The sequence below is a fragment of the Nilaparvata lugens genome, chromosome X (genome assembly GCF_014356525.2).
Source record: "Nilaparvata lugens isolate BPH chromosome X, ASM1435652v1, whole genome shotgun sequence".
In the NCBI taxonomy this organism is placed as follows: domain Eukaryota; kingdom Metazoa; phylum Arthropoda; class Insecta; order Hemiptera; family Delphacidae; genus Nilaparvata; species Nilaparvata lugens.
The window spans coordinates 42,874,658-42,893,342 of record NC_052518.1 but is presented as its reverse complement, the minus strand read 5'-3'; the positions used below and the strand labels follow the sequence as shown (position 1 = coordinate 42,893,342).

The following is an 18,685-nucleotide window of genomic DNA, read 5'->3' as shown; positions in this document are numbered from 1 at the left end:
TCTTGTATTATTATTGATATTATTTATTCCATTGGCATTCTAAGTAGCATTCCTTATATCTTGTTGGCTCGCAATATTCATTTTCTAATTTTCTTCTCGATACTCCTACTCTTCCCTTCCAAGCTGTCGAGTTGTCCAGAAAGAATATTTAAACTGTTTAAAATTTTCTGCAAAACCTTATTGACATCAACCTGTTGTTGTTCTTGCTGTTGCTGTTGTTGTTGTTGTTGCTTCGGTTGACTCTCCTGTTGTAGGCTTGGAGTGGGTTCCATTACTTGGGAATAAGATATTTCTCCAGTGTACTTTTTTGAAGTGAAGTTTCTCTGTTGGGTTGTATGTGGTACTTTGCTACTTCTTTTAACTATGTTGTCTTTTTCAGTTCTTCTTCTCTGAAGTTCTTTAGCGATGAGACAGCCTCTGTAGTTAGCTGGGTGAGCCTCAGCACAATTGGAACATTTGGAACATTTGGCTGGGGTTTCTTTAGCCTTGGTACATGAAATAGTCCAGTGTTTTTCAGCACACTTCACACACACAGGTTCATGTTGACAGTATGCCTGAGTATGACCAAACCGCTGACAACGATTACACTGCGGAATCATTTTATTGCTCCTAATTGATTCAATTTTCACTTTAATATAGCAAATATGTTTAACTTCATATATTTTCTTTGTATCTTCTGTATTTTTTAATGTTAACATGAACATTGTAAGTCTGGTGATGTGTTCTTCTCCATCCTTCTTCACTTTTTTCATTTTGTTGACAGCACTGATTATTTGAAAGCCTCTTTAGAAGATCGTTCTTTATATCTTCTGGGTCGCATGATGGGTGAAGCTCTTCAGCCATGACACGAATTGGACGAGTTTGTTTGTTTTCGTACTTGTGCCATTCATATTTAGCTTCATTCAACATCTTAGTTGAATCTCTGTATTCTTTTTCAGTTTCAGCCGGTGATTGTTCATCATGTTGGCACTGAAATTAAGATTTTTCGATTTCATTGTCTCTTTAATTTTAGAATACTCTTGGACATTGCTTAATATGACTGATGGTGGCTTGTTTTTCTTTTGTTTCGGTTTTATACGACTTGTATAGACTCAGTTTCAGGCCTTATTGTTTCTGGTGAGTCACGGATTTTCCTCTTCTTTTGTTTAGGGAGAATCCATGCAGTCTCAGATGCTACCATTTTCTCTTCTTCCTCCCATTTCGGTGGTGAATAACTTTTATTGTTGTTTCTAGAAGATGCTGGTTGCATTGTACTTGAAGCTGATGATTGGAGCTTCTGTGTCGTTGAAGATGCTGACGAAAACATCTCTTTCAGCTGATTGATCTCCGACCGTGCTTTCTCCAACTCCTTTTCCAGCTTATTCATTCTTCCTCTGTCTTCACTTTGTTGGCAAGTGACTTCTTTCCATGCGTTGTATAAAAACTGCTCCATTGCAGTTTTCAGTTGTTTCGTTTTTAGAAACGATTTTGGGGAACTGTTGACGTTGAGAGTCATTGACGTTGGATCAATGCTCTTAACCGGCATTAGTTGACTCGTCATAGTTGTGACGTCATCTGTTTCCTCCTCCTCTCCAAACTCTGGCACGAGGAAGGTCGGCAATCTTTTGGGAGTCGACATTCCTCACATTCCTTACATTCCTCAGCCAGATTATATGATAATTCAGCACTGAACTGTTTTTTTGGCGCAGGTCACTGAACTCGCGCACAACAATCAAAACACTGAACTCAGCACTTTAACCATTGCATACACTATTTCAACTACTCTCACTAAGAAACTACGTCTGCTCGCTACAACTGCTCGATCAATACTCAACATTCAATTGAGTAGTTTCTTAATCTCTACTCACGTGATAAAGAGCAGAAAGCATCCCCCAAAGCATGATCAAAATTGACCCCGTCAAAATTGAAGGGACAAGAATGTTTTTTTTTTGTTCTTATTTGGCAATGGGTAGGAGCTGCCGGACTTTTTACATTATTCTCCTTCCTCGGTTTTTTTATTAATAGTGGCGTTTAAACGGGGAGAGTTGGCAACACCTTCGTTTTATTAGCGTCTGCAATTGGAGATGGCTCCTCATCCTCGCAATCACCCTCACACGAATTACATTCCTCCACACAATGGCTTTCAAAATTCAAGCGGTGATTCGGTCGATATTTTCTTTTTCCTCTTCCCCTCTCCACATTCTCAGGTGAAGTCACAGTCGACTTCCCTAAAGAGAGTCTCATGATATCCTTTTAGGCCACGTTCATAATTGTCTGAGGAAAAAATTACTTGTTACAAATAGAAATGTAAAAACTCCACTAAGAGAAGAGAATAACAGCGTTAAAACTTTTTTGAAACACATTACAAAATTATAGGCTAGCTTGAAGAATCACTGGGACGACTGTAGACCTAGTGTCTTCAAAATAAATAGGCTAGCTCAAACTGAAGTTCAACATGTGTAATTTGTTCATAAATTTTCTAATAATACTAGTAGTTCTGTGAACAGTAGACGTCGCGCTCAGTAAGTTACATTGACCTGTTATTATCTCAAAAATTAATGAATAATATATCAATTTAAAATGTCTAGAAAAAATCCGAAATAAACATAGAGCTTTCTGTCCTATCGTACCGTGACGTGTACAATGTACATGTTTTCTCAAAAATTAATTTTTTATTTATTTATTTATTTATTACAACAGTCACAAATACAATATTTGGAAAGAGAAACAGGCGATTGCCCAAAACTTCTTCAATTCCTTGATTTTGGCACATAAATAGTCCAAAGTGAGGTTAAGTTTAAAATTTCTGTTTTCACCAAAGATTAACACTCAGAGAATACGTATTCGAGATATGACTGATGAATTTTGAATTTCGAAGGGTTGATAAGAGCCGGAAATAACACTAAACAAAGTTTCAATAATATATAATGAATAATATATCAATTTAAAATGTCTAGAAAAAATCCGAAATAAACATAGAGCTTTCTGTCCTATCGTACCGTGACGTGTCATCCCGGAATGTGAGTGTGAGCGCTGTTATCAGGTCTGGCTGCAACTGTCTACAACGTTAATGGAAAAATACATTTTCAAGATGTTTGATGTTTTTGAACGGGTAGTATTATAGTCCACTAAACAGCTGATTTATGATGAATAATTCTATAGTCTGATTTTTACTCTAATATTGGCGTATGAAGGAGGCTCCTTTTTCCTTTTATATTATATCTACTTGAAATGCAAAATTTCCAAAAACCTTGTATATACGTCGACGTGCAATTTAAGAAGGAATATACCTGTCAAATTTCATGAAAATCTATTACCGCGTTTCGCCGTAAATGCACAACATATAAACATTCAATCATATAAACATTCAATCATTTAAACATTAAGAGAAATGCCAAACCGTCGACTTGAAACTTAGACCTCACTTTGCTCGGTCAATTATATAAAATCAAATGAAAAGAAAGACTCCATGATGCAAACAAGAGTTGGAATTTCTCCTGGTAAAAATACCAGAAAATGTATTCTTAGTTCATTTTTACTTTCCTTGCCCTACTACCATAGGTAAGGAAAGTATTGCTTTCCAAAAAAATTAAGGTACCCCAATTTCAAGTTTTCTGAACGTTTCAAGGTCCCCTGAGTCCAAAAGCATCATTTTTGGGTGTTGGTCTGTGTGTGTGTGTGTGTGTGTGTGTGTGTGTGTGTGTGTGTGTGTGTGTGTGTGTGTGTGCGTGCGTGTGCGCGCGCGCGTGAGTGTGTGTTGTGTGTGTGTGTGTGTGTGTGTGTGTGTGTGTGTGTGTTGTGTGTGTGTGTTGTGTGTGTGTGTGTGTGTGTGTGTGTGTGTGTGTGTGTGTGTGTGTGTGTGTGTTGTGTGTGTGTGTGTGTGTGTGTGTGTGTGGTGTGTGTGTGTTGTGTGTGTGTGTGTGGTGTGTGTGTGTGTGTGTGTGGTGTGTGTGTGTGTGTGTGTGTGTGTGTGGTGTGTGGTGTGTGTTGTGTGTGTGTGTGTGTGTGGTGTGGTGTGTGTGTGTGTGTGTGTGTGTTGTGTGTGTGTGTGGTGTGTGTGTGTGTGTGTGTGTGTGTGTGTGTGTGTGGTGTGTGTGTGTGTGTGTGTGTGTGTGTGTGTGTATGTCTGTGAACATGATAACTCCATTTCTAATTAACCAATTGACTTTTAAACTTGAAATTTTAAACTTGAGGTCCTCATACCATGAGGACCTGACAATAAGAAATTCAATAAAATTCAATTCAAGATGGCGGAAAATTGCAGGAGCTCCTTAATATTCTTGAGAAAAATGGCGGATAGTTACTAAAAAAACATGTTTTTCATGATTTTCTCAAGAATGACGACCGATTTATTCCAAATTCATACCCTCTATACTTATTTATCTGCTCTATCAACTGGCATGAGTCTTTTTCCTGGGAAACTAATGGGGTCCACCACATCCTTGAGGGACTTTGTAATCTCCTTCTCGTGCATGAGGTAGGTAGGTAGAGCAGTTTATAAAAAGAACACATAGTCGAGATATTTCATCTGTAGAACAGTTGTTTGACGACTTCATCGAATTTCACAATTTACACAAAGGAAAAAGTACTCTGAAAACAATTATATATACACATATACAGTAGTCTGATCGTAGTTTCAAATATGTTGCCGCCAATCATCATTATGTTATTCCCCTAAATTATTCTCGATCAAGAATGAGGCTTACAGTTCAATGAGCAAGGAAAGTTGTGTGAGTGTATCACACCAGATTGAAAAAATTCATTAATCATCATTATTTTTGCTTGTGAGTAATATCAGTCCCAATAGCTGATTTGTTTTAAACATAGCTTATTTTCCAACAGCAATTTCACTTAATCTCTAAAAAAAATACCGAAAGGCATAGACACATAATTTTTATGGCTTGGAAACCAATTTGTTTTAAAGTAGGTACTGAAACGAGTGTGATACAATATATTATTATGCTATTATGTGAAATCCTCATAAATAGCAGCTAAAATACAAAATCAACTTGCTGGATTGAGACAAAATTCAACAATATAAATATAGGATTTTAATTCTCAAATAGATGGTTGAAAAACTTCTACATCTCTCGTCGTCAATTCTATTAGAACTGTGTCCCAATCGTTTTGTGGTTGGACACACTCCCGTGTCTTTGTGTTTTTTTTTTTTTTGTTTTTGCCAATCCAAATTTTCGTTTCAAAGATAATTCAATGCTCTACAAACCTACGATAAGCATCAGTTTTAACGATGCATTGTTGGAGTTATAAGCCCTGAAAGAGCAAAATATTGATTAAAAGCCTGTTATTTCAACAATTTCACACCTTCAAGTGCGAATATCTCGGGAACTGTTGAGAATATCGAAAAATTCCACTGAACAAAAAGTGTAGACAATTTATCAAGCTTCATTTTCGACTAGTTAGTTGAGTCGGTTGATTGCATTGTTCTCAGGATATGAGCGTGGAAGCAAAACGTTGGAAAATGCAACTTTTGAACCACCCTCATCCCCTTAGCATATGAGTTAGGAATGGGGACTTTTGATATATTCTCCTCCCAACTACCCTCAACAAAGCTGCAAAGTCAAAAATTGTGTTTAAAACATTACCTTCAAATTCCTTAGTCAATTGATGTATTGTTGCAAAAATGGAGAGTTCACACTCACCACTAAAGCTGCTACAAAAACTGTAGGGAAATTCGTAAAAGTGTGAAATTATACATCAAATTGAAAAGAATTCAATGCTCTATAAGCTGATAATCAGCATGGATTTTTCCCATCGATTTTCAAAAAGTTAGAAGAGCAAAAATAAAAAAAAAAATTGAACGTGTTTTTTACAAAAATGTCACATCTTCAAGAACGGGTATCTCGAATACTAGAGAAGATATAAAAAAAAATGTGTGATGAATATTGTAGAAAATTATGTAAGCTTCAATTTTGTATGTAACAGTTATGTCCATAAGATACATAGTTTTCGAGTTATATGCGATAGCCCAGAAAATGGTACCTTTGAACAACCCCCACCCAATTGTCACAGGGCGAAGGGGTGGGGACTTTTGATAAGTTTACCTCCTTACTACCCTTAACAGAACTGCCGAGTCAAAAATTGTCTTCCAAAAATTTCTAAAACCTTTCTTTGACTGGACTAGTAGGCCTACAATAGTTTAAAAGAGACCAAACTTACTTGGTATGTTGATCCTAGAAGATTCGTAAAAAAAAAACGAAAACCAGGGTTTGATGGAAGCACTAGCTGATTGCAGAGATCCCAGCCTGAAACAAATAAGGGATTGACAGAAGGACTCTTGTCTTCACTTTGTGGAGTAAAAATATGCTGAGGCCTACCCAGGTGGGACGACCAGTTGTTATGCTCAGTCAGATGGGCAGCAAATGTGCCATACACAAAATCAATCGAGACCTCTATGAGGTAAAAGTCGAGGGACCGCGTCAAACTGGGCTGACGACAAACTCGGCTGGTTTTCCAGCCCAGTTTGTCGTTGCATGCACCGCCAAACTGGCACTCTAAGGAACGCAGCCCAGTTTGACGGCGTGCAACTTTGTAGTCTGGTGACAAAATCTTAGGAGTGCCAGTTTGTCGTTGCATGCACTGCCAAACTGGCACTCTAAGGCTACTTTCACACGATAGGAGACGTGCAACTTGAACACTGAACAGTGTTCACGTTTTTTTGTCGAAGTACATTGAGTCAAATCGTGTCTTTCACATGGTGACTCCTATCGAGGAACCTCGTTTTGTCACGTCTTTTCCCCTCGAGGCAAGCAACTATGCGCCAATGTTTGCTCAATGTATGACTCATCACTTTTTCTCAAGGTCTTACTTCCTTAAAAATGTAGATAGAAGATTTCTGATTTCGGATTTGGATTCAGCGACCCCGAATTCCACAAAGTGTAAGACCCGTTTTCGAAAATATCCGAAAACAAGGAAGTTATGGCTGTTTTTAATAAAGCTTTCTATTATCATATAATTATATGGTGAAAACGGACAGGTACTGTATTATACAGTATGTAAGTACTGTAGCTATTATAATACAACTTACACTGTATTCATGTAGGGAATTTGGTAGGTTATTTATCTTGATTTCTGAAAATACCCCAAAATAAGGGAGTAAGATAACTTTGAAAAACCAAAGTTTTCCTGCCGATTGAAGAAACATTAAAAATTAGTCTAAGACATATCATGTCTTAGAATAAAAACGTGTAACAAATATCAGATCACTATTCAAGCTATCAAGCTTTTCATAAATTTATTTGTCTCCTCATGGCAGAAGGTTTGCACCCAACGTTTTCACTTAAACGTATCTATGATTAAATTGTGATAGAGAACATTATCGTATTGATCTTCTAAATCCAGTTACATGTACATCGATTCTCGTAAAATTGATTTTTTACCGTTCCTATGAATTCTAAGAATTCTATGAATTGTTTGTACAGGTTCATCACAACTTCTTAAATAACATTATGTTCGCTTCAACAGAATTCATAAGGACGACAGAACATTGAACAGTTTGTGTCAACGGTATATGACATAAAAGGCAAATGCTCGCGCTTGGTCCATAGTTCTACGACTGAGGAATGAGGATCTAGGTCAGCAACTAAAATCGACAAGCCATGATTGTCAATCTTACTCATGATACAAAGCTTTGTACTATGATACATGATTTTCATTTGTATCATTCTTTAATAAAAATAAAACAAGATTCCGGTTTCAAAAGCATCAAAGTCGCCAGGCTGGACTGAGCTATTCATGACTTTTTTTCAGTATGCATTATCAACTCAGCAGTTCTAATACACAGACATCACTACTTGAAATGCCATGACATTTTCTATTCTTTCAATTCCTATTATTACCATAGATCGATTCAGATGAGCACAATGTTTATACTGTATGCTAATAATAGATTTTTCTGATTGTAAAAAGAAATAGTCAATAATTGCTGGGAATTTAAAGTGATATTCAACGATTTGAACCTGATAAATTGGATTGTTGAATGACAATTGAAATTCAGTGAATTTTACTGTACAACATTCCTTTTCCTCCTATTTTATTGGGTGATGAGTGGAGATGATTTATGATTTCATATTTGGATTCATCTCTTCATAGTTCAATATTTTTTTGGAAAACTAGAACTTTTAAAAATTAGAAATGTTTATGTATAAACTTCTCAGGTGTTCAAAAACTTCTTAAAACCTTTGCCTGTCCCTTTGTGAGGCAGGAGTAATATTATCTTAGTATGTACTATATAATCATATGATAATGGAAAGCTATATTAAAAACAGCTATAACTCCCTTGTTTTCGGGTATTTTTGAAAATGGGACTTAAGCTTTAAAGAATTTGGGGTCGCTGAATCCAAATCCGAAATCATAAATCTTCTATCTATATTTTAAAGGAAGTTAGACTTTGAGAAAAAGTGATGAGTCATACTTTGAACAAACGTCGGTGTAGTTGTTAGATCTGTCGGCTTATTCATAAGATCCCCATGTGAAAGTACAGGAGAGCTGCAAAATATGAAATATGATCTTTTGTAATATGATATTCCAGGAGCGAGGTCTCTGCCGTGTGAAACTGGCCTAAGGAATGCAGCCCAGTTTGATGGCGTGCAACTTTGTCGTTTAGTGACAAAATCTCAGGAGTGCCAGTTTGTAGTTGCATTCACCACCAAACTGGCACTCTAAGGAATGCAGCCCAGTTTGACGGCGTGCAACTTTGTCGTTTAGTGACAAAATCTCAGGAGTGCCAGTTTGACGTTGCATGCACCGCCAAACTGGCACTCTCAAGATTTTGTGTCAACTATCGATCAGAAAGATACTATTCTTAAAACTTCAGTTTGTGTCTACTAGTTAGAGAGATACCACTCTCCAAACTCTAGTTTGTGTCTACTATCTATAATCAGATTAGATCTATGTATGTTACAATAATTACTGGCTTATACACTAATTCACATTAAATGGTGGTGATGCTAATTATTCAACAAATTTGACAAAGTATAAAAAATTGATCAATAAAAATAAATATTAAATGCAATTAGAGTAACAATAACATAAAATTGTAATGTAACATCATAAATTGGCGGTGTTTCAACAAATAATTGTCGATTCTCTAAGAAGGATATAAAATAATATCCTTCCCATAAATACACGACCGGGTTGTGAAGGAATAGAGCTGTTGGGAGTATTATAACATGTGAATATATATGGTTTGAATCTAGAATTATGGGATTAATGAATAAGGTGGATGATATTAGAATGAGTAATAGTGAATATAATATTGCTTCAATGACTCAAAATAGAAAAATGAAACAAACGTTATAGGGTGGGATTTATTAAGATTTTAGAAATTAATTGAGTAATAATGATGATAGACAATACTGAAGAACAGAAAATGTTGAAAACAGAAACTTTCCACCCTGTATATATATGTATTCGCAGTGAACAAACACTAGTATTATTGGCACATTGTTGTAGAATATTTCCAAAGCTTCAAAATGACATCTGGTTGGAGGCTGTGAGTCCATATTTTAGTGCTGGAGTGTCATCAGAAAAAGAGTAGAAAAGTACTTTTTGCAGCGGAAAACACACTTTTTCCACCAAATGCCAATCCCAACAATTAGAAAACCTTGTAACTCATGACCCCTTAAGGTACAGACCTGAAAATGGTATCAATCTCTTCGTAAAGATCTATGGGAATAGATTATCCATGATGGCAATCTCAAAAATGTTTGTCATCTTAGAAAAATCCAAGATGGCAGCCAAAAATCTGATTTCAAGAGTTTGTAGTTAAATTCACAATAGTAAAAGTTGGTGGAATTGGATAAATCTTTCGGATATTGTAGTATGATTGTATTGAAGCTTCCAGATGACTTAATTGATCCGATATCCTCGACATTACTAGAATTGAAGATGATTTCTTGAAAATCGACATATTTTTGCCACCATCTTTTTTTTTCATGATGACAAACATTTTTAAGATTGCCATCATGGATATTCTACCTCTACACATCATTATAATATAGAGATTGATACCATTCCCAAGTATGTACCTTCAAAGAGTCATGAATTACACGGTTTTCTAATTGTTGAGATTGGCATTTGGTGGGAAAAGCATGTTTTCCGCTGCAAACAGTACTTTGTACTCTTTTTCCGATGACGCTCCAGCCGTAAAATATGGACTTACAGCCTCCAACCAGATGAAAATATAATATATATATATATATATATATATATATATATATATATATATATACATATATATATATATATATATATAATAGGAAATATTCTACAATAATGTGCCAATAATACTAGTGTTTGTCTACTGCGAATACATATACAGAGTTGAAAGTGAAATATTGTCCCCGAAAAATGTATGTTTCAAGTTTTTGAAGTTGAATAAATAATTGAAAGAGTGGTTGGAATGAGATGATTCTTCCGAACATCATTGTTTGGTTGATTCTAAACACTTTGGTGGTAAAACCAATCCGATATCTCTCACAATAACTGGATAACAAGAGATGTAAAAATTTCTATCAATAATGACCGCCATCTTGTATTTTTCAATGATGTCGAATATTTTTGTTAATACCATCATCAATATTATTATTCGTCTTGTTGTAACGAGGAGATTGAGACCATTTGCAAGTCTCTATCTTTAAGTAGTCATGAAAAAATCGATTTTATAGTTCTAGCCTGTTACCTCATGCATATGGAAAAATGCACAAGAAATCATGCAGGATTTTCTTTGGAGGACGCTGGAGAACTCATTTTTCGATGTACAGCGAACGAAGATATATCGTTCCAAAGTTGAAAAAACGCTCTAAATTTCAAAGATTGAAAATTTCTTTGTATCTCTTGCACAAAAAAAGTTATAATGGAATGAAATTTGATCAAATTTAGAAAAAAAAAACGTTTTTTGGGCTTTTGAAGGTTATAAGTAAAAAAATATGCGTTTTAGAGGAAAATTTTATAGAATCAATATCTGTAGAGGGAGATTTTAAGAATATTTTCGTCTAGAAAAAACGGTTGAATATCTTGAACGGTTATTGAAGTACAAGCGATATAGTAGAACCCTGAAACTTTTGGCGACCATCTTGTTTCCGAGGTGTTTGACTGTGATTTCGACTGGTCGCTAGAATTGGCTAACTCGGGACTCGCTGACTCAATGTTAAATCTGCCGACTCAATGTTAAATCTGCCGTATGAAACTTAACTGCGCTGATCGGAATTGACTAACTGTGGAAGTGGCTGTTTCTGCATCGACCGGAATTCGTTGACTGAGAATTCACTGACTCTCCCTCTTTTCAACAGCAGTCGTCAGAAATGGCTAAGTCTGGAACTGGCTAACTGAGGATCCAATGATTACTACATCATCGTCTGCTTCGTCTGCTACTCATTCCCTCGCACTCAGTCCTGTTCACTCTTTCACACTGGGATGGATAACAGATTGCGGCACACTAAGCTCGTATATTTTTTGGTAGCTTATTTCAGTATATAAATGATTGGATCTTATGTAAAATTTGCTGATGAATCCAATAAAACTAGTAAGAGGTTAGTAACTTTGATGGTTATTGAAATAACAGGCATAATATTATGCCAAAAACCATTATTTTCCCCCGTTAAGAGTTGTTCAACTAGATTATTTGATTGTTGAACCAAGTATTTGAATTGGATGAAACTTAAATGATGGATATAACATTTTCAATCACCCAATAATAGTTTGAAATGCTGCAATACTTCCATACCTCAGGAATCAGGATTGGAAGGAGGCAAAAAAGAAAAAAATACTATCAATTCTGAAGAATCAGTGTTTTGATTAAGCCTCGTTTATACTATTTAACTGTTATAAAACAATTTTATATCACAAAAGTTACAAAAAATTATATAACTTTGTAATAAAATAAAAAATAAACATTCTCAAACTAATAAATATAATATTGTCATATAACATTACTGACTCAGAGTCTCACTCAAGATCGATTATGGACTCAATGTAGTCTCTCATAAGAGTATCTAGTATACCCATATCCGTTCACAGTAGAATTTTTAGTATGGCATAATTTTCCGAAAATGAATTGCCACAAGAATAGAACTTTCCACTATGCATTTATGCAATCCAACACCTTGTCACGATGTATATCGTAACTAGAGAAAGGAATTGAGTTTAGGGCTCATTTATTTGATGCTCGGCTATCTTTGATAGAATACGAGGGGTCAACGTTCAAGCCAGCCACTGGCCTACCGCTCAGCGGTGTTGCGCATCCTCTCTCCCCTCCCTCTCGATCACTGAGGGAGGCTCGAGAAAGGCTAGCAGGAGGCAGTCGAGTTCGGAGAGCCAGGGCGAGCGGTCGAGTGAGATGAGAAGGAAGCAGCGAGCAGCTAGCAACGTCACAGTACGTCTTGTACTAAAGTGAACTCCGATTTCTTCAGCGACCGGGAGTTGTGTTGAGGCTAAAGACGATCAGCCTCAAACACGGTGAACTCCATTGCTCAACACCCGTTTGGGCGAGTGCTGAATGACATTTAACCCATTTAGACGACGGGCTACCAGTTTCAACCAACAGCGACACGTCAGGTTTGGTCGAAACCTGACTCCCCATTGGTAGACCACCAGTGGGACATCGAGGCGCAAGAGGACCTCTGGAAAGGTGTGGAAAAACCTTTCCCGCAACTCCGCGACCGATCCGGACCCCAGGAGGACAGCTGGTGCCCGGCAAGTAGGACCTAGGAAAGTCCAGAGTGCGGGCCGCCGCAGCACACTAATCCAGTGCGGAATCGAGAGAGGACATCTGGGAAGGTGTGGAAAAACCTTTCCCGCAACTCCGCGACCGATTCGGACCCCAGGAGGACAGCTGGTGTCCGGCAAGTAGGACTTAGGAAAGTCCAGAGCGCGAGCCGCCGCAGCGCACTAATCCAGTGCGGGATCGAGAAGGGACCTCTGGGAAGGTGTGGAAAAACCTTTCCCGCGACTCCACGACCGACCCGGACCCCAGGAGGACAGCTGGTGCCCGGCAAGTAGGACTTAGGAAAGTCCAGAGTGCGAGCCGCCGCAGCACACTAATCCAGTGCGGTACCGAAAAAGGACCTCTGGGAAGGTGTGGAAAAACCTTTCCCGCGACTCCGCGACCGATCCGGACCCCAGGAGGACAGCTGGTGTCCGGCAAGTAGGACTTAGGAAAGTCCAGAGCACGAGCCGCCGCAGCGCACTAATCCAGTGCGGAACCGAAAGAGGACCTCTGGGAAGGCCAGGAAAGGCCTTTACCAGAGCTCCGCGACCAACCCGGACCCCGGGAAGATACCCGGTGCCCAAGGACTAAGACTTAGTCCCGACACAAAGCCCTTTCTCATGACTAACACCACAAGGTTCCTATTCCCTTCATTCCGCGACCAACCCTGTTTGGCAGTGCGATAGCACGGCCCCTCTTTCCTAAAAGAGGGAAACATTTCTCCAAAACACTCAAAACCCTGTTTCAACCCCCAACTCGAACGAGGGTGGTTGACGGATGCCCCACCAAGACTCCCGTCCCCTGCCGCGGCCCTCCCCAGACGCCGACTGAGTTTAGCCGGCCCAGAGCGACACTGGGAACTCTGATAGAGAAAGGTGTGGGCAAAGATCTACTCAGAAGATTGGCACACGAACGTGGGGCCCAAGGCAGGAGGAGAAAAGCAGCAATGAGTGCAGAGGAGAAATGTAGTCGCGCCGGAGAAGACCAAGAGGCGCGAGAGGATAGCAGTGATCCAGGGGTGTCCTGGATTTACAAACCACCGGAAAGAAGCAGTGGACCTAGCAGCAGCAGCAGGGCTACCTACAACAGGTACAATGGCGGAGCTAAGGAAGGTTCTTGTGGACCATCACAGGAAGACGGCAGAGGAAGCCAGCAACCTGAACCAGGCTAGCAATGGAGCTAGCACGAGCTACCACGAGGCGGAAGGAGCAACGTCTCTGTGGCCTCCTGTAGAGGAGGATCATCAGGAGTCTTCTAGACTCGGAAAGCTGCCCGAGGAGGCGTCACCAGCTTCCAATGGCGAATCATGCCATTCATGGGTGTATCGATTGCGGAGCAGAGACGCGGTCGAATTGCTCCTAGACTCGGTGCCCACAGACGGCACCTGTTCCGAGTTGCGGAGAGCGTTAACGGAGCAGCGGCAGCTATGCCTCACGATGCTACCGCTACCTCCCGCTGAAGAGACTGTGATACAACCAGCGCCACCGAGGTCAATGTCGGCGCATTTGGATGCTGGCCCACTGTATCATGCGAGGCCTGCATTAGTGAGACCAGAGGAGTCGTCGGCGCACCAGTACAGGCCACGACAGACACCGCACTCACCAATCCGAGCTGCAGCCCATCATACACCATTTATGGACCCAGGGACGGTGTGCGATAAGATGCGAGGATGGAGGTTGTCATATGATGGCAACGGAGACGCTCCTAGCTTTCTAGAGCATCTCGAGGAGTTACAACAAGCCTACGGGCTGACAGGGGAGCAGTTGTTCCCGGCGCTACCAGAAATGCTAGCAGGAAGGTGTTCCTTATGGATGCGGAACCGAAGAGGGTTCTGGCATCATTGGAACGATTTTGTAAGGGACTTCCGGTCTCGTTATTATCCAGCAACCTACGAGGAAGACCTGGATGCTCAAATCCTGGGTCGACGGCAGCGTGAAGGCGAGGCTATCGACAACTACGTAGAAGAACTTCAGACTCTCATGAGGAGAAGAGGAGATTTTTCAATCAACCACCAGCTACAGAGGCTGTACAAGAATCTTCTACCCCGGTACAAGCTGTACATTAGGGAAGCCGAAGTCTATTCGGTGGACGATCTACTCAGGCTGGCCAGGCAGTATGAGAGGATAAAATCGGAGGAGAAAAGTGCTCAGCAGAGGCAGAGGGCTGTGAAACAGGAAGAGGTTCGTAAACCTGTGAAAGCGCGCCCCGAGCCAGAGCCTACAACTTCACAATGGCGAGTGGAGTCGACTCCAGTAGGACCTACCTGCTGGCATTGCAAGAAAGCGGGTCACTGGAGGTCGGAATGCTCTGAGGTTTCTCTCTGCGTGGGCTGTAGGAAACCTCGTCCCAGTTGCACCTGTGAGAAGGATCAGAAGAGGGCGACAGACAAAGCCGCAGTGGTGAGAACTAGGAACCAGCTCCAATTGGAACTGGAGTCGCAGTTTGACAACAGACTGTATACCACAGTCGAGGTAGCTGGCCACCAGTATCGAGCACTACTCGATACAGGAGCTGAGTCCAACTACTTAAGCTTGGCAACGTTTGCGAGCTTAGAGGCAGCTGGATGTGCAAGGAGAACTCCGAAAGAGAGAGGCGCGATTCTGGCGAATGGAACCACGGCGCGGCTGTATGGAAAGGTGGAGATCAACCTGAAAGTCAGCCAAGAAATTCTTCCCACAGTAATGACGATCATGGAAGGATTATCCCCCGAATTTTTATTCGGCATGGAGTTCCGGCAGGAGCACAGGGTGAAAATCGACACCCGCGCACGCACGGCGGAGTGGGAGCCTCAACCCAGGGAGAAGAGTGCTACAACTACCCAGAAAGCTGCGAAGGCCAGAGGAAGAGAGGTGAAGTCCGGTGCAGCCCCGATAGAGAGGCAAGGAAGGTGTCCACAGCCTCAGGAGACACGCGTCTTCATGCTAATACGTGTCCGAGATGTCTGACTGAATGCACTGGTCGACACCGGGGCCGAGTCGTCCTATGTCTCTGGAGAGGCAGCAAGGTGACTGAAGGAGTCTGGCGATTGCCAGGTGAAACCGATTAGTCATCAACCGATCTTGGTGACTGGAGAAAAGCTTCCTGTAGTGGAGGAGCTGAAGCTGACTGCCGAGGTGTGTAGTAGACGAGTCTACTGGAGAGTGGCAGTGATCAACGAGTTAGAATCTGAAATGATTTTGGGATTAAGTCATTTGAGAGTGATTCAGGCAAAACTCGATTTGAGGCAGAGGAGGATGATATTACCTCCGGCTTCAGTGGGACAGGTGGCAGCAGTCGCTTCGGAAAGGGAGGAGTTCGAGAAATTCCTGGAGACGGAGCTGATAAAATTCAGAGATGTACCAGGTGCGACTCACCTCCTGGTTCATAGAATCAGGCTGAAGGAAGGAGCTGAGCCGTTCCGACAACGTCCGTATCCTCGCAACCCACTTATGCAAGCGGTGATAAACGAGGAGGTGGACAGTATGCTCGATCAGCGGGTTATTGAGCCGAGCAGTAGCCCATGGAGTTCACCAATCGTCTTGGTGAAGAAGGCTAATGGAAAGATGCGGTTTTGCATCGATTTCCGGCAGATTAATGCACTCACTGAACGAGATGCATATCCTTTGCCGAATATGACAGGCATTTTGGATAGATTGAGGAATGCCAAGTACATTTCTTCAATCGACTTGAAGAGCGGTTACTGGCAAGTACCTTTGGAGGAACAGAGTAAGCAGCTTACAGCGTTTACAGTTCCTGGAAGAGGGCTGTTCCAGTTCCGGATGATGCCCTTTGGTCTACACTCGGCTGGAGCTACATTTCAGCATCTCCTAGACCGAGTAATTGGGCCGGAATTGGAGCCTTGTGCTTTCTCTTACCTAGACGACGTCATCGTGCTAGGAGAAACGATGGAGGCTCACATGCTAAACCTAGCTAGAGTGTTCAGTAGGCTGAGAGAAGCTGGCTTGATAATCAATCAAGAGAAATGCCAGTTCTTGAAGCGGGAGCTACGCTACCTGGGACACATAGTGACGGAGCAAGGACTCAGGACTGATCCTGAGACGGTGAGAGCGGTAAACGAGTTCCCAACTCCGCAGCGCCTCAGGATGCTCCGGAGTTTTCTGGGGTTGGCGTCCTGGTATAGGAGGTTTGTCCCGAATTTTTCGGACCTTGCAACCCCTCTTCACCGGTTGCTGAAGGTAGGAGTGAAGTGGCACTGGGGACCAGAAGAGGAGAGAGCTTTCCAGGAGATAAAGGGGGCTCTCACTAGATCTCCAGTGCTTACATATCCTCACTTTGAACTACCGCTCACGCTCCAGACAGATGCCTCTGAGTATGGACTAGGGTCTGTGCTTACTCAGGAGGTCGATGGAGAGGAGAAGGTCATCGCCTACGCAAGTAGAGGGCTTAAGGGGGCCGAGCTGAGGTATTCTACCACCGAAAAGGAGTGCCTGGCTGTGATTTTCGCCCTGAGAAAATTCAAGCCGTATATAGAGGGGTATGAGACTACAGTGATTACAGATCACCAGGCTCTAAAGTGGCTTAGAGCTATCCCTAACCCGACAGGAAGGCTAGCAAGGTGGGCCTTAGAGATGCAGCAATACAACTTGGTTATCAAGTATCGAAGAGGGAAGCTAAACGTGGTCCCGGATGCTCTCTCACGAGCGTTGCCAGGAGGCGACGTGCCGGCAAGTCCACAGGAAGGTCAGGAGGAGCCCACAGGAGCAGTAGCTGCCATTGTCATGGAAGACGACAGATGGATAAGGAGGATGAAGAACAACCTACTCCATCATCCACAGAAATACCCCGACTATATGGTAAGGGGTGAGGCATTGTATTGTCACATATGGGCCCGTCAACAACCTCCTGATGCGCCAGAGAGTGATGGCTGGAAGCTATGTATTCCGAGAGGTGCTAGGAGGGAGATACTTCAGCAGAGTCACGATGCCCCGACAGCGGGTCATCAAGGAGTATTCCGGACTTATCACCGGATAGCCTGTCGCTACTATTGGCCAGGCTTGTATGCGGACGTCGCGAAGTATGTAAGGCGCTGTGAGACGTGCATGAGGCATAAGGTGGAGCAGCGACCTCCATACGGACAGATGAACAGCCAGAGGAAGGTGGTGCGACCCTGGGAGACTGTTAGCACCGATATTGTAGGTCCGTTACCTCGCTCGAAAAGGGGGAATGAATACCTGGTGGTATTTCAGGACCAGTTCACGAAGTGGACAGAAGCTCGGCCGCTAGCTCAGGCAGACAGCAATGCCGTAGCGCGAGCTTTGAGGGAGCTAGTCGTCACCAAATTTGGGGTGCCGAAGCTGCTTATATGTGACAATGGAACACAGTATACAAGTAGACTTTTTAAGTCATACTGTAAGGAGAATGGCATCACGTTATTCTACACCCCACCCTACACACCGAGCTGCAACCCTACGGAGAGGGTTAATAGAGTCATGAAGACTATGATACAGCTCTATGTGGGCGAGCACCATGCGGATTGGGATCGCTATGTGGAGGAATTCTGTTTCGCCATGAATACAGCACTACATGTAGGCACTGAGTATACTCCTGCCTTCCTCAACTTCGGAAGAGAGTTGAGAGCACTAGGAGATGCTTGGGGTGAGGAGGAAGACGATCCTCGACAGGAGGATGGAGGCACGAGTCGAGCAGCCCAGCTGAGGAGGTTGCAAGTACTGAAGCGTGCACAGAAGCTCGATTTAGATAACCTAAACGAGGCCTATAATAATACCAGGAGGTATTATAATCTTAGGCGAAGACCACTGGAACTAAGGACAGGCCAGTTGGTGTACAAGAGGGATTATCATCTCTCGTCTGGAGTGAACCAGTTTGCGGCTAAGCTAGCTCCAAAATTTTCCGGGCCTTATGAGGTAGAGAAAATGTTGAGCACTTCTGTAGTGTTGCTGAAAGGAGCTGCTGGTAAAATGCTGACTGTTCACGTGAAGGATATAAAAATCTTGCCGCCCCTTCCCGAGGAGGAAGAGGAGG

The 18,685-nt window shown here is 41.9% G+C and overlaps 1 protein-coding gene and 1 long non-coding RNA gene across 5 annotated transcripts in view; one reads left to right on the top strand and one right to left on the bottom strand.

Annotated features, from left to right (window-relative positions):
• LOC120354897 (protein DVR-1) overlaps positions 1 to 18,685 on the top strand; it is a 217,292-nt gene that overhangs the window by 127,423 nt on the left and 71,184 nt on the right. The window lies entirely within an intron of this gene.
• Positions 1 to 18,685, bottom strand: part of LOC111057133 — a 94,979-nt gene that overhangs the window by 23,324 nt on the left and 52,970 nt on the right. Inside the window, exon 2 of one of the 2 annotated variants that reach the window (XR_005573284.1) lies at positions 6,157 to 6,242. This is a non-coding gene — a long non-coding RNA (uncharacterized LOC111057133). Of the gene's footprint in view, positions 1 to 6,156; positions 6,388 to 18,685 lie in introns of those variants that run through there. The other variant, XR_005573283.1, reaches the window with a different exon arrangement.